We start from the raw sequence: 15,381 nt of genomic DNA on the forward strand, positions 1-15,381 counted from the left end.
GCCACAGAAAAAAGTCACAAAAATCTTATAAGAAATATTTTTATTTAATTGTTGAGAATTGTAAAAGTTTGGGTGTTTATAGATGCGGGTTGGGTTTTTTTTTGGTTGCCTATTTATAAACTTAAAAGCATTATGGTTTAAAACAGGGAACTACGGATGCGGCCCGCGAGGTCCTCTCATCCGGTCCACGGAGATCTTTTTGTCCACGGAAAAAAAAATGTTTGTTGGAGGTGGCTGTGCAACTTTGCCCAGAAAATTCAAAACAATTTGTGTTGCAGACATTGATGAAAACATCGTGACTCAAATAACGAAAAATGCAAGTAAGTTTCGCCATTTTTCAATTGCAATGGATGAGTTGCTGGACAGCTGCTCTACCTCTCAATTGTTTGTGTTCATTAGAGGTGTGGATAAAAACATGGACATAACACAAGTGCTGGCTTGCCTAAAATTAAATAGCATGTCTGGCTCCGTTACCGGGAGATGATATATTCAGTCAGTTAAAAGGGAATTGCTGATTATAACTTTGACTGGACTAACATGAGTGGCATAAAGAAAGGCTTGGTTGGACAAGCGAATGAGAAAAACATTCTAAAACCAATGTTCTTGCACTGTATTATTCACTTGCAAGCTTTGTGTGCTAAATAGTAGACATTAGCAGAGTACTGAATCATGTGGACCTCGAGTGTGTTTTCGACAGTGTTTCTTTCAGACTTTTTTCCCCGGGGAGGGATGGGAGGAACTTGAAATTTGAATATATTTCTATATAAATTATATTTCGTCGGGGTTGGGGGGGGGGGGGGGGGGGGGGCTTCGCCATCTCGAAGAGGTGCCTGGAAGAAACTCTGGCCCCCGAACTGATATTTTACTTACTATTGTTATAAAACAGGGGTCTCCAAACTTTTCAGCCCAAGGGCCGCATTAACTGATATTTGATAGTTAATGCGGCCCTCGGGCTGAAAAGTTTGGAGACCCCTTGAGGTACATTGAAACACTGACGACAGAAACCATGCTGTTTGTATATAGATCTTTAATCAGCCACCATCAGCTAACATGACGGAAACAGGAAGTCACAATACATAAAACAAGGGACATCACTCAAAACCACATTATAAATATAAGACTAATACAAGAAGAGTGAGTTCCCTTGACTTCACAATTCTAAATATATTACATCCCTTTACCCTTAGTAAACAACAACACAGCTCTCAACAGAACAAATTATTGTATCTTAAAATCACTAAATATATTGTAACATGAACATTACATGATTTGAATCATTTGGTAGATTACATCCTTACAAACAAATGCACAATATGCTACAACATAATTAAGATACAAAACAATGCTGTTAAAGTCCTTTTAACCTTTAACATCAAAGGTCTAACTTATTTGGGACTTTGATTGACCTGTTTGACCTTCTCAGTGGCTGTTAATTTGGTGACTCAAGATTCTGACCATCTGGACTCTCTAGCTCAGGAAGTCTAGGATCTAAATCATTAATTCCAGAATTTACATTTTCTGACTCTAGACTACTTGGTTCACTCATATCAACAGAACTTGGTTGTGGAACAAACTGAGTTGGTGTGAACTGGTCAGATTTGGTGGGATTGATAGATTCACACTTATTATCTGCACAAGTTATTTTTAACTGGTCTGCGTGTCTACGGACAATAAGTCCATCATTTGTTTTTACTTTATAAGACACAGGTCCTGTACATTGAACAATTTGACCTGGTATCCATTTTTCCCCTCTCCCATAATTTCTCAGATACACATTATCATTAACTCCAAATTCTCTTTCAATGTATGTTTTGTCATGATTTACTTTTTGTGTATGTTAATGTTGGGAAACAGACCTTTGAACAGTTGGATGTAGTAGGTCAAGGTGAGTTTTAATTTTCCTACCACATAACAATTCGCATGGTGCAACACCTGTTGTTATATGAGGAGTTGTGCGGTATATGGCTAAGAACCTGTTTACTCTTTCCCTGAGAGAAAATTTGTTACCGGTACTCATTTTTACCATAGCGGTTTTGAATATGCCTACCGCTCTTTCAGCCAAACCATTCCCAGCAGGATGATAGGGTGATGTGGTTATATGCTCAATACCATTTGCTACACAAAACAGTTTAAACTCATGAGCAGTGAAACCAGGCCCATTATCTGAAACAATTTGATCTGGTAATCCATGAGTTGAAAATATTTCCTTAAGTTCTATAATGGTATCATTTGCAGTGATTGTGTTCATGATTTTAACTTCTAACCACTTAGAATGTGAATCAATAACAATTAAGAACATTTTGTTCATGAAGGGTCCTGCGAAATCTATATGTATACGTTTCCATGGTTCGATTGGCCAGTCCCAGTTTTGCAAAGGTGCTGTAGCTGGTTGATTTGAATGTTGTGCACAGCTTGAACAAAGCTTTACATATTTTTCAATATCAGCATCCATATGTGGCCACCAGAGCCACGATCGTGCAAGACTTTTCATTTTGGAAGAACCAAGATGAGTATCATGTAAAGTTCTTAAAAATTCTTTTTGTAACATTTTGGGGATAATAACTCTTGACCCCCATAGTACACATCCATCTTCTAGACCTAACTCCATTTTTCTTATTTTATATGGCCTTAAGTCATCATTCACTGACTCTTCAGGCCAACCATTTTTACAGTACTCATATACTTTTATTAAGCACTCATCTTTTTGTGTTTCTCTTTTAACATCATTCACATTTATATTGGAGTTATCCATGATAGTGAAAAGAACAAATACATCTTCTGGTACATAACTAAGGCTTTGGTTTTTTAAAGGTAAACGACTAAGACTATCTGCACTATTCTCAGATCCAGGTTTGTATTTCAATTCATAATTGTATGCGGCTAGTGTGATAGCCCATCTTTGAATCCTTGGTGAGGCATGCTCAGGTAGGGGTTTGTTTTCCCCAAACAAACCTAGCAATGGTTTATGATCTGTAAAGATGGTGAACTCCCTACCAAACAGAAATTTCTTAACACCAAAAATGATGCCTAAGCCTTCCCTATCTAACTGAGAATAATTTTTTCTCAGCCTGGTTCAAAGATCTACTGGCAAAAGCAATGGGTCTGTCACCATTTTCATCTATGTGTGATAAAACTGCTCCTACACCATCTGGTGAAGCATCACATGTTAAGATAAGTCTTTTCCCTGAATCATAGTGAGTTAGTAAGGTGTCAGAAGACAAAGCTTCTTTTGCTGCATTGAAAGCAGCATCTTGTTGTTTACCCCAGTGCCAAGTTGCATATAGTTTACCAGACAGATTCCCTATGAACTTTGCATAGTAATTTATCAAGCCCAAAAAAGCTCTTAGCTGTTGGGTATTTTCAAAACCCACTGGCAGATAAATCTCGATCCCCTTCAACACAAATAATTAAGAACGAAGAAGAAGAAAGAAGAAGGGTATTTTCAGGTTTGGGTGCTTCTTTAATGGCTTTTGTTTTCTCAGGTTGAGGTCTGAGACCTTGCTTGCTTAAAATATAACCAAGAAAACTAATATCTGTCAGCATCAATTGACATTTATCTTTGTTTATCTTTAAACCTTTTTCACCAACTATTTTCAAAACTTTATCAAATGTTCTAAGATGTTCAGTGTCATTCTTACCAGTTATGTACACATTGTCAAAGTAAACACAAACATTTGGAATACCCTTAAAAATACTGTCCATGACAGCTTGGAAAATTCCAGGGCTAGATGATATACCAAAACATAGCCTTTCATATTGGTAGAGTCCTTTATGTGTGTTTATTGTCGTATAGACTTTTGAATCTGGATGCAGTTCTAGTTGAGTGTAAGCATGACTAAAGTCTAATTCAGTGAATTTGTCTCCTCCTGCCAAATTCAAAGTAATTTCCTCATTGTTAGGAATAGGGTACCTATTTAGTTCTATTTGCTTATTCAGTGTAGCTTTATAGTCTCCGCAAATTCTTACAGAACCATCCTTCTTTAACACTGGCTCAATAGGCGTTGCCCAATCGGAATAGTCTACCTTCTTTATGATGCCATTAGATTCCAATCTACTTAGCTCATTTTCAATTTTATCCCTCATTGCATAAGGTGGAACTCTAGCTTTGCAGTATCTTGGATTTGTGTCTTTAATGCTTATCTTCACTGTCCTATCATTTAGTAATCCTGAATTACCAAAGACACCTTCATTTTCAGATATAACTTTATCTATTGAAGAAAACTAGATTCTCTTGCTTTGTTCACTGAAAATATACTCCCCCAGTCTAACTTAAGATCAACTAACCAGTTCCTACCTAGTAATGGTGGTCCATTTCCTTCAACCACAAGAAGAGGAAGTTTAACACTTTGACCATTATAGCTTACATGAACCATACACTCTCCTATCACCGGAACATTGTCACCTGTGTATGTTGTTAGGCACTTGTGACATGGTTGTAGAGGCACTGATCCTCCTGTGACAGCGTCAAAGTCCTTCTTTGTGATGACAGTTAGAGATGCTCCAGTGTCAAGTTGGAAGATGATGCTCTTACCGTTGATATAAACTGGTACATTGATGGGAGCATGACTTGTTGATTTCACAGAGAACAGGTTGAAATCCGGCTGCGAATCAGTTTGAGCATTTTCACTGGTAGAGTGGTTGGGTTAGGTAGTCTTGGTGAGAGTTAACATAGTGCTGCCTTTGGTTGAGGTACTGTCTTGACTGGCTAGATTTAGCAACAGACGAAGACTTTGCAAAGCAGGCCTTGGCAATGTGACCTTGCTTATGTAAGCCCTGCTAGGGGGGGGATACCTTAGAATCTACCCTACTAGGCTTATCTAACTAACTACTGTCCGGTCAGTGCAAGCCCGGCTAAACCCAGGCTGGTTAATAACCTAACCTTAGTCTAAATTAAAAACAAAAAAAACTTTTAACAATTTAATAAAATTTATTTCATGGAACCAATCAAAATATAAAAGATGAAAAAAAAAACTACTGAATACACAAAACCCGACTATAGAAACTCAATGAGACAAAACAATATATACAAAACAATTTAACATAACAAAACATTACGTTCGACTATGTGATGGTGCTGCACCGACTTATGATGTCTAGGATGGTCCAGGCCCTGACACACAGAAACCTCCCTTCATCCATTCTCGACATCCAAAAGTCCACACCAAACAAAACACTACGTAAAACCACCACGTACAATACGTTACGTACAATACATTACGTAGAAAACAATACGTACACAACAAACTTTTTTCACCAAACAAAACAATTCATATATAACAAAACACCCAGCCAAGTTGCCCAAGCAACCTCACTGGAAGGGGGGGGGGAAGAGAAAAAGAAAAGGGAAACATAAGAAAAATGCATGGAAATATATACATCAATACATACATATGTTTAAAATACTACCTACTACTACTAGAGATATCTAAAGCCTCGAGTAAAACTAATCCCTACTATTACAATTCTAAAGCAATTCTCAAAAACACAACTAACCACTGTCTAACAAAGAACCAGCAACTTAAAAATAACGTGTAAAACAAATTCAGTGTAGAACCAATCTTTCCTACACAAGGAGCAGCCCGAAGCCATTGGTTTACCTAAACAACATCCATATTGCTAACATTGAAGTTAACACACTCCGCTAGGGCCCCAATGAAGGCAGACACCAAGCAAGCGAAACTTAACATGACGTTGCACGAAACAGCACACACATTAATTTTAAACAACCTAAAACTCGAGGCAACTAAAATATGCTAATCTAATTACTGTCTAACCAACTGACTATTGACTAAGCCAATCCTAGTCATCGTGGGGAACCCACAATAGCAACACATCATAATAAAGTAAAACACACACATTCGCACCAGTTTAGGAAACATTCCTAAACACACTGACCTAAACCACGTGGTCCGAAAACACATGCCAAGTGTTTAGAAAATACAAAAAAATACGTTTTAAATTTTAAATCTTTCAGAATAACACACCACGTGCATACCAGACATGCCGATGCTCACTATCTCGTTTTAGACGAAAATGAAAGAAAACGAGAAACATCGGCAGTCGCATTCATACAAATTACATAAAGATAAAGTATAAAAAAACAAATACCTACACGCGTGAGGTGCGCCACGCGCCCACACAGAAACCGACCCTGTCTAGATCTTGCCTCTGGTCAAAAGAAAGAAAATTCCTCCGAGCGGTCAATTTATACTGACCGCTTCGGGAACCCCGTAGCCGTTCCCCATTGGACCACCATGCACTCACAGATTCGCACCAAATAAATTTATACAAAATAATCCATTCACCCGCTCACACTTACTGCACTTATAACAAGTTGCTGACTTGAACTTGCATCGATGAGATGCATGGGGACCGTTGCATCGATGACATTTTTGATAATTATTACTAAATTTAGATCTAGGATTTGAACGTGAAGGCTGTTTAGCATAAGTTGAACTGCTCTGATGGGGTTGGTGTTTGTTGACTGACCTGCTGTCTACTGCATGGATCCCTGAGGGCGCTAGAGATCTGGCCGCCTCGGATGACTGCTGGAATGAAGTTGCAAGTTGTATTGCTTTTTCCAAAGTTAGATCTGACTCGAGAAGCAACTTTCTTTGAACATCAGGGCTGTTTACACCTATCACAAACTTTTCACATAGTCTGTCAGACAGCGTGTCCCCGAATTCATAAAATTCACTTAAATGACGTAAAGCAGCAACATATTCTGATATTGACTCGTTTGGTTGACGAGTCCTACCGTCAAATCTGGCTCTACACAGGAACTTTGATGGTGCGGGCGCATGGTGGTCTGTTAGCAATTTGCTCAGCTCGTTAAAGCTCTTGGTAGCTGGACTAGCTGGTGCGCATAAGTCCTTTAATAGCCTAAATTGTTGAGGCCCTATGACTGTTAACAAAACAGCTATCTTTTTGGCTTCTATCGTCACGTCGTTAGCTTCAAGGTAAAAGCTTAACCTATCTAGATAATCATGAATGGTTTCATCATTCGAATCAAATTCTTTTATTTGGCCATACAGCGCCATTATCCTAGAAATACTTAGCCAATATGCTCTAGCAAGCTTCTTTTTAAGTAAGCATGTGCTCTTTCTATTGGATTGGTTTATCCTCGTCGCCAATTGAGGTAGATTGAAACACTGACGACAGAAACCATGCTGTTTGTATATAGATCTTTAATCAGCCACCATCAGCTAACATGACGGAAACAGGAAGTCACAATACATAAAACAAGGGACATCACTCAAAACCACATTATAAATATAAGACTAATACAAGAAGAGTGAGTTTCCTTGACTTCACAATTCTCAATATATTACACCCCTGGTTTATAACAATAGTAAGTACAAATACTATAAGATTATTTACACAGCAGCCTCAACTTTTTTTTACGTGTTTAGTTAAACATGCAAAAGAAAAATTAATTTTAAAAGAAATGTAGGCACATCTTTGTGTTTTGCATGTTTTTAGCCGTAGGCCTTTCCTGTGTTGGCTTCTCCTTAGTCAGCCTTGTCCGACCATATTGTGTATTGTTGACGTTTTGCGTCAATGACAGCCTTTGTACCGTGTCGGCTTTCTGTTTTGATCCCATGCTTTGTCACACAATGAGCGTGATAAATGTGGGCAGTAAAGGTGGTTGAAGTATTTATGCGATGAATTGAGGACAGCAAGTCACAGTTTCTACGTCTTTATGAAATTTCTTAATAATTTAAAATTAGTATTTTTAAAAAAACGATGAAAACCGAGAAGTTTGGAAATTCTATCATATTGTATATGTATAACGGAATGAAAACATACATACTTCATATTATATATATATATTAATTAAGTGTGTTATAAATATTACTATACCTATACAACCTACGCACATTACATTACATTACATTTAATTAATCTTAAGTTGATTTGCACTTTCTGAATATTAAAATACATAAAAGTATTAAGAAATCCCATGCAAATATTCGTTTGTGATACTGGACTCAGTTTAGTTAAATTTAGAAGCTGTTCAGTGGTACTGTTTTCCCCTTTGTTTTCCTGCTGTACCCTGAGGGTAATAAATTACATAAGAGATGCTATCTCTGGTTGGCTGAGATCTAAGAGCAGCAATCTATGTTACCTACAAAGAGATGAAGTTTTATGGTGGGCTGGAAACAAGTGGGGGCTGGGTCACATGGAGGTGAGAAATGTTGAGGGGAGGGAAGTGGTACTGATTCCTCTTTGGTCTCCACCCTGCTCGACCATGATGGCTGTGGCGTGTAGGGGGGGGGGGGGGGTGCAGGCCTCGGGCCAGTGGCGTAGCGAGGTCGGGTGTCACCCGGTGCGGCACTTAATGGTGTCACCCCCCAGAGGCATAGAGACCCTTCCCAGGGACAAAGTTTCAAATTTTCGATTTGCACCCACCCCCTCAAACTTTCGATTTGCACCCCCCCCTCAAGTTTTCGATTTGCACCTCCCCCCCCCCCTCAAACTTTCGATTTGCACCCCCCCCTCGAGTTTTTCTCTATATATTTTGCTATTTTTTGCCTTGGTGTCACCCCCCCTAAATGGTGTCACCCGGTGCGGTCCGCACCCCCCCCCCCTCGCTACGCCCCTGCCTCGGGCATCCACTCCAAAGGGGGGGGGGGGCATGCAACGGATGTGTTTGTCTTTTTTTTTTAAATTTTTGTAGTTTAAAAAAAATGTTGCTGATTGATTTATTAATTTGCCAGTCTCACCTATATCAAATACTCAATCGTCTAACCCTTGTTTTGACATTATACAGTCCTTATCGCAAAAATTACATAGCAAAAGCGGGCATCAGTGAAGGGTAGTCCAATGGTAGTCATTGATAATCCTTTAATAAATTCGGTCTTTATATTAAATGTAGGGGCATCTTATAGAGTAGTTTTGCCCATATAATTCCTTTTTACTATAGGAACATCATTAAAGTAATTATGCCAATATTCGTTATACTAATTTCAAAGACATCCGTAAAGTAATTATATCCACCTATATTTTTATAGACTGTAGGGGCATCAATAAAGTAATTATTCTTATATCCATATTATATTTTAAGGGCATCCAGTAATATGCCCACTTCGCTTTAAAATACATTTTAAAGGCATCCATAAGTTAGTAAGTATGTCCATTGTCATTTTATATATTGTAACTGCATCTCGAAAGTAATTATGCTTATATTCATATATTACATTCGAAGTGCATCCACACAGAAATTATACCCACTATTGTAATAGATTGAGATAATTGTGAGGTCAAGGGAACTCACTCTTCTGTGTTGGTATTATATTTATATTGTTATCTTGAGTGATGTCCCTTGTATATCGTACTTCCTCTTCCTCTTTCCATCATGGCTGTAAATAAAGACTGTTAACAACCAATGTGGCTCCTCGTCAGTGATTACAATCTATCACATTGGCGACGAAGGATAAAAATCTACTAGAAAGAGCACCTACTTACGCAAAAAAGAGGTTTGCTAGAGCTTATTGGCTAAGTATTTCTAGAATAATGGCGCTGTATGGCCAAATAAAACAATTTGATTCGAATGATGAAATCATTCAGGATTACCTAGATAGGTTAAGCTTTTACCTTGAAGCAAACGACGTGACGATGGAAGCCAAAAAGAGAGCTATTTTGTTAACAGTCATAGGGCATCAACAATTTAGGCTACTAAAGGACTTATGCGCACCAGCTAGTCTAACTACCAAGAGCTTTAACGAGCTGAGCAAATTGCGAACAGACCACCATGTGCCTACCCCATCAAAGTTTCTATGTCGAGCTAGATTTGACAGTAGGACTCGTCAACCAAACGAGTCAATATCAGAATATGTTGCTGCTTTACGTCATTTAAGTAGATTTTGTGAATTCGGAGACACGCTGTCTGACAGATTATGTGAAAAGTTTGTGACAGGTGTAAACAGCCCTGATGTTCAAAGAAAGTTGCTGCTCGAGTCAGATCTAACATTAGAAAAAGCAATACAACTTGCAATGTCATTCCAGCAGTCATCTGATGCGGCGAGATCTTTAGCACCTTCAGAGATCCATGCAGTAAACAGCAGGTTAGTCAATAAACATCAACCCCATCAGAGCATTCCAACTTATGCTAAACAGCCTGCTCGTTCAAATCCTAGATCTAAATCTAGTAATAATTATCAAAAATGTCATCGATGCAAAGGTCCCCATGCATCTCATCGGTGCAAGTTCAAGTCTGCAACTTGTCATAAGTGCAGTAAGCAAGGTCACATTGCCAAGGCCTGCTTTGCAAAGTCTTCGTCTGTTGCTAAATCTAGCCAGGCAAGACAGTACCGCAACCAAAGGCAGCACTATGTTAACTCTTACCAAGACTACCTAACCCAACCAATGAACCACTCTACCTGTGAAAATGCTCAAACTGATTCGCAGCCGGATTTCAACCTATTCTCTGTGAAATCAATAAGTCATGCTCCCATCAATGTACCAGTTTATATCAACGGTAAGAGCATCAGCTTCCAACTTGACACTGGAGCATCTCTAACAGTCATAACAAAGAAAGATTTTGACGCTGTCACAGGAGGATCAGTGCCTCTACAACCATGTCACAAGTGTCTAACAACATACACTGGTGACAATGTTCCGGTAATAGGAGAGTGTATGGTTCATGTAAGTTATAATGGTCAAAGTGTTAAACTTCCTCTTCTTGTGGTTGAAGGAAATGGACCACCATTACTAGGTAGGAACTGGTTAAGTGATCTTAAGTTAAATTGGGAGAGTATTTGTTCATTGAAGAATGTAAAAGAATCTAGTCTTACTTCACTAGATAGAGTTATATCTGAAAATAAATGTGTTTTTGGTAACTCTGGATTACTAAATGATAGAACAGTGAAGTTAAGCATTAAAGACACAAATCCAAGATACTGCAAAGCTAGAGTTCCACCTTATGCAATGAGGAATAAAATTGAAAATGAGCTAAGTAGATTGGAATCTAATGGCATCATAAAGAAGGTAGACTATTCCGATTGGGCAACGCCCATTGTGCCAGTGTTAAAGAAGGATGGTTCTATAAGAATTTGTGGAGATTATAAAACTACACTGAATAAGCAAATAGAGCTAAATAGGTACCCTATACCTAACATTGAGGAAATCTCTTTGAATTTGGCAGGAGGAGACAAATTCACTGAATTAGACTTTAGTCATGCTTACACTCAACTAGAACTGCATCCAGATTCAAAAGTCTATACGACAATAAACACACATAAAGGACTCTACCAATATGAAAGACTATGTTTTGGCATATCATCTAGCCCTGGAATTTTCCAAGCTGTCATGGACAGTATTTTTAAGGATATTCCAAATGTTTGTGTGTACTTTGACAATGTGTACATAACTGGTAAGAATGACACTGAACATCTTAAAACACTTGATAAAGTATTGAAAATTGTTGGTGAAAAAGGTTTAAAGATAAACAAAGATAAATGTCAATTCATGTTGACAGAAATTAGTTTTCTTGGTTATATATTGAGCAAACAAGGCATCAGACCTCAACCTGAGAAAACAAAAGCCATTAAAGAAGCACCCAAACCTGAAAATACCCAACAACTAAGAGCTTTTTTGGGCTTAATAAATTACTATGCAAAGTTCATAGGAAATCTGTCTGGTAAACTATCACCACTGTACAAGCTGCTACAGAAAAATGCAACTTGGCACTGGGGTAAACAACAAGAAGCTGCTTTTAATACAGCAAAAGAGGCTTTGTCTTCTGACACCTTACTAACTCACTATGACCCAGGGAAAAGACTTATATTAACATGTGATGCTTCACCAGATGGTGTAGGAGCAGTCTTGTCCCACATGGATGAGAAGGGTGACAGACCCATTGCTTTTGCCAGTAGATCTTTGAACCAGGCTGAGAAAAATTATTCTCAGTTAGATAGGGAAGGCTTAGGCATCATTTTTGGTGTTAAGAAATTTCATAAGTTTCTGTTTGGTAGGAAGTTCACCATCTTTGCAGATCATAAACCATTGCTAGGTTTATTTGGAGAAAACAAAACCCTACCTGAGCATGCCTCACCAAGAATTCAAAGATGGGCTATCACACTAACTGCATACAATTATGAATTGAAATACAAACCTGGATCTGAGAATAGTGCAGATAGTCTTAGTAGATTACCTTTAAAAAACCAGAGCCTGAGCTATGTACCAGAAGATGTATTTGTTCTCTTCACTATCATGGATAACTCCAATATAAATGTGAATGATATTAAAAGAGAAACACAAAAAGATGAGTGCTTAATAAAAGTATATGAGCACTGTATGAATGGTTGGCCTGAAGAGTCTGTGAATGATGACTTAAGGCCATATAAAATAAGAAATTAAAACCCTTTGTGAAGATAATATAAAAGATGGAGAAGATGCAGTCCATTATCAGTCAGAGTTGCCTAAACAAAGTACTTGTAACTTAATAAATGATTATGGTGATATGGCAATTTCAAATGTTTTAAAGAGAATACATTAGTAAGAAGGAATGTGATCATCAAACAACTTTGCTAACATCATTAGCACTTACAGAAACTAAAAGGGTAACATCAAAGGTAAATACCAAACAGAAGAAGCTAAATGTGACAATGAAAGAGTAAACAGGTTATTAGCCAAATACCGCACAACTCCTCATATAACAACAGATGTTGCACCATGTGAATTGCTATGTGGTAGGAAAATTAAAACTCATCTTGACCTACTACATCCAACTGTTCAAAGGTCTGTTTCCCAACATCAACATACACAAAAAGTAAATCATGACAAATCATCCATTGAAAGAGAATTTGCAGTTAATGATAATGTGTATCTAAGAAATTATGGGAGAAAGGAAAAATGGATACCAGGTCAAATTGTTCAATGTACAGGACCTGTGCCTTATAAAGTTAAAAATAACTTGTGCAGATAATAAGTGTGAATCTGTCAATCCCACCAAATCTGAACAGTTCACACCAACTCAGTTTGTTCCACAACCAAGTTCTGTTGATATGAGTGAACCAAGTCGTCTGGAGTCAGAAAATGCAAATTCTGGAGTTAATGATTTAAATCCTAGACCTCCTGAGATAGAGAATCCAAATGGTCAGAATATTGAGTCACCAAATCAAAAGCCACTGAGAAGGTCAAACAGGACAATCAAGGTCCCAAATAAGTTAGACCTATGATTTTAAAGGTCAAAAGGACTTTGACATCATTGTTTGTATTTTAATTATGTTGTAACATATTGTGCATTGTTTGTAAGGATGTAATCTACCATAGTATTCATGTTACAATATAATTGGTGATTTTAGGATACTATCAATTGTTCTATTGAGAGATGTGTTATTGTGTTCTAAGGGTAAAGGGATGTAATAGATTGAGATAATTGTGAGGTCAAGGGAACTCACTCTTCTGTGTTGGTATTATATTTATATTGTTATCTTGAGTGATGTCCCTTGTATATCGTACTTCCTCTTCCTCTTTCCATCATGGCTGTAAATAAAGACTGTTAACAACCAATGTGGCTCCTCGTCAGTGATTACAATCTATCACAACTATCATTGTGGCTATTTTTCGGGAACATTTAACGTTTGTATCTACATGCTCATTATAATACATTTTAAGTGCATCCAAAAGGAATTATGCTCATATTACTATTACACATTTTTTGGGCGCCTTTCGTGCAAAATATTATTATTATAAATAGTAGGGGCATGCTTTAAGTAATGTTTAAGTAAAAGTATTTTGATTCTTAGTAGATCTATCTGTAAAGTTATTGGGGGCACATTATAGAGCCATTTTTATTTCAATTAATAGTAGAGTAAATGAGCCCATATTGATTTAATGCAATGTGGGGGGGGGGGGGGGGCGGACACGTCCTTAGTTGTAGGGAGAGTCTGCCATAGCACAGTGGATGGTTAGACACCGACCGATGTAGAAGTTTTTTTTAAGGTTGTAAGGTGTGGTTGGGCTGTCAGCTTTAGCCAACCAAGGTTCACGTCTGTTATATTCAAGGCTCAAACAGTTTGTGAGTGTTTAGCATCACAACTCCTTAAAGCATTGACCTTTTAACAGACTAGTTTAGAGATACAAATGTGAAACATCTCGAGTTCACACTATCACCTGTATAAATTACCTTGTAGAAATTCCCGCGCAGGCCGAGAAAGAAGCAGCCCGTTAATAAAGGCGTATCTGACGCCCTAAATGTAGACACGGAGAACTTCTTTTGTGGCCGAGGTCCCGTGAGGAATTACAAAACCGGATGAGACTCTTTTGTAGGGCATGGCATACAGCCCCCCTCCCCCCGCCATTATTTTTCGCCCCGGATTTCCACCCATTAGTACATTTGAGTTGTTCATTCCTTGGGATTTAGCCGCTTTCAATGTTTTCATCTAGATAAATACAATTTTAAAAAAATATGCGAGGTCAGAGCGTCAACAGATATCCCTCACGAGGTGCAAGTGATGCAAAATGGGCAGACCGCGGCGGATCACACATCCACAGAGCCCCGAAACATGGACACCAGTGATTTTAATTGTCTTAATCATAAAGAGATAAGAGATTCTCAGAGAACGGATAGTGGGATACAGCCGCAATTGAAATACATCCAAGAACATAATTTCCCAATTAGAAGAGAAAGAGAAATGATTAGTCGGGAAACAAAACAGTTACTGAGTCAGTGGGATCGCCTCAGTATGAAGGACGATGTTCTCATGCGGAGAATATATGACCAAGTAGAAGGGGTAATACACCAGGTGGTGGTGCCTGGACAGCTACGAGAAGAGGTGCTAAGGTTGGCACACGACAGGGCGGGACACCAGGGTTAGGACAGAACTCACAAAATATTACGACGGCGGTGCTACTGGCCCAATATGGAGATGGAGGTCAGACGCCATTGTGAGGCTTGTTTGAGGTGTCAGCATGCAAAAATGCCAGTTGTCAAAATGAGACAACCATCAGGACACCTACTTGCGACAAAACCTCTAGAGATTGTTGCTATGGATTTTACGTCGTTGGAGCAATCATCGGATGGGACGGAACATGTGTTGGTGATGACTGACGTATTCACCAAATGGACTGTCGCGGTGCCCACACGAGACCAGACGGCCAAAACAGTGGCAAAGGTGTTAATAGAACACTGGTTCACCAAATATGGTATACCAATACAATTACACTCTGACCAAGGAAGGGCCTTTGAGTCAGAAGTAATCAACCAACTGTACAGCCACTATGGGATCACCAAATCTAGGACAACCGCATATAATCCTAAAGGAAATGGACAGTGCGAGTGATTTAACCGCAGCATGCATGATTTGCTGTGTACTCTACAACCTGAACAGAAAAAACGTTGGCCGGATTTTCTCCCAGAATTGGTATACCTATACA

The sequence above is a fragment of the Physella acuta genome, unplaced genomic scaffold (genome assembly GCF_028476545.2).
Source record: "Physella acuta isolate Inbredline_101_S28 unplaced genomic scaffold, ASM2847654v3 ptg001481l, whole genome shotgun sequence".
NCBI classification, from domain to species: domain Eukaryota; kingdom Metazoa; phylum Mollusca; class Gastropoda; family Physidae; genus Physella; species Physella acuta.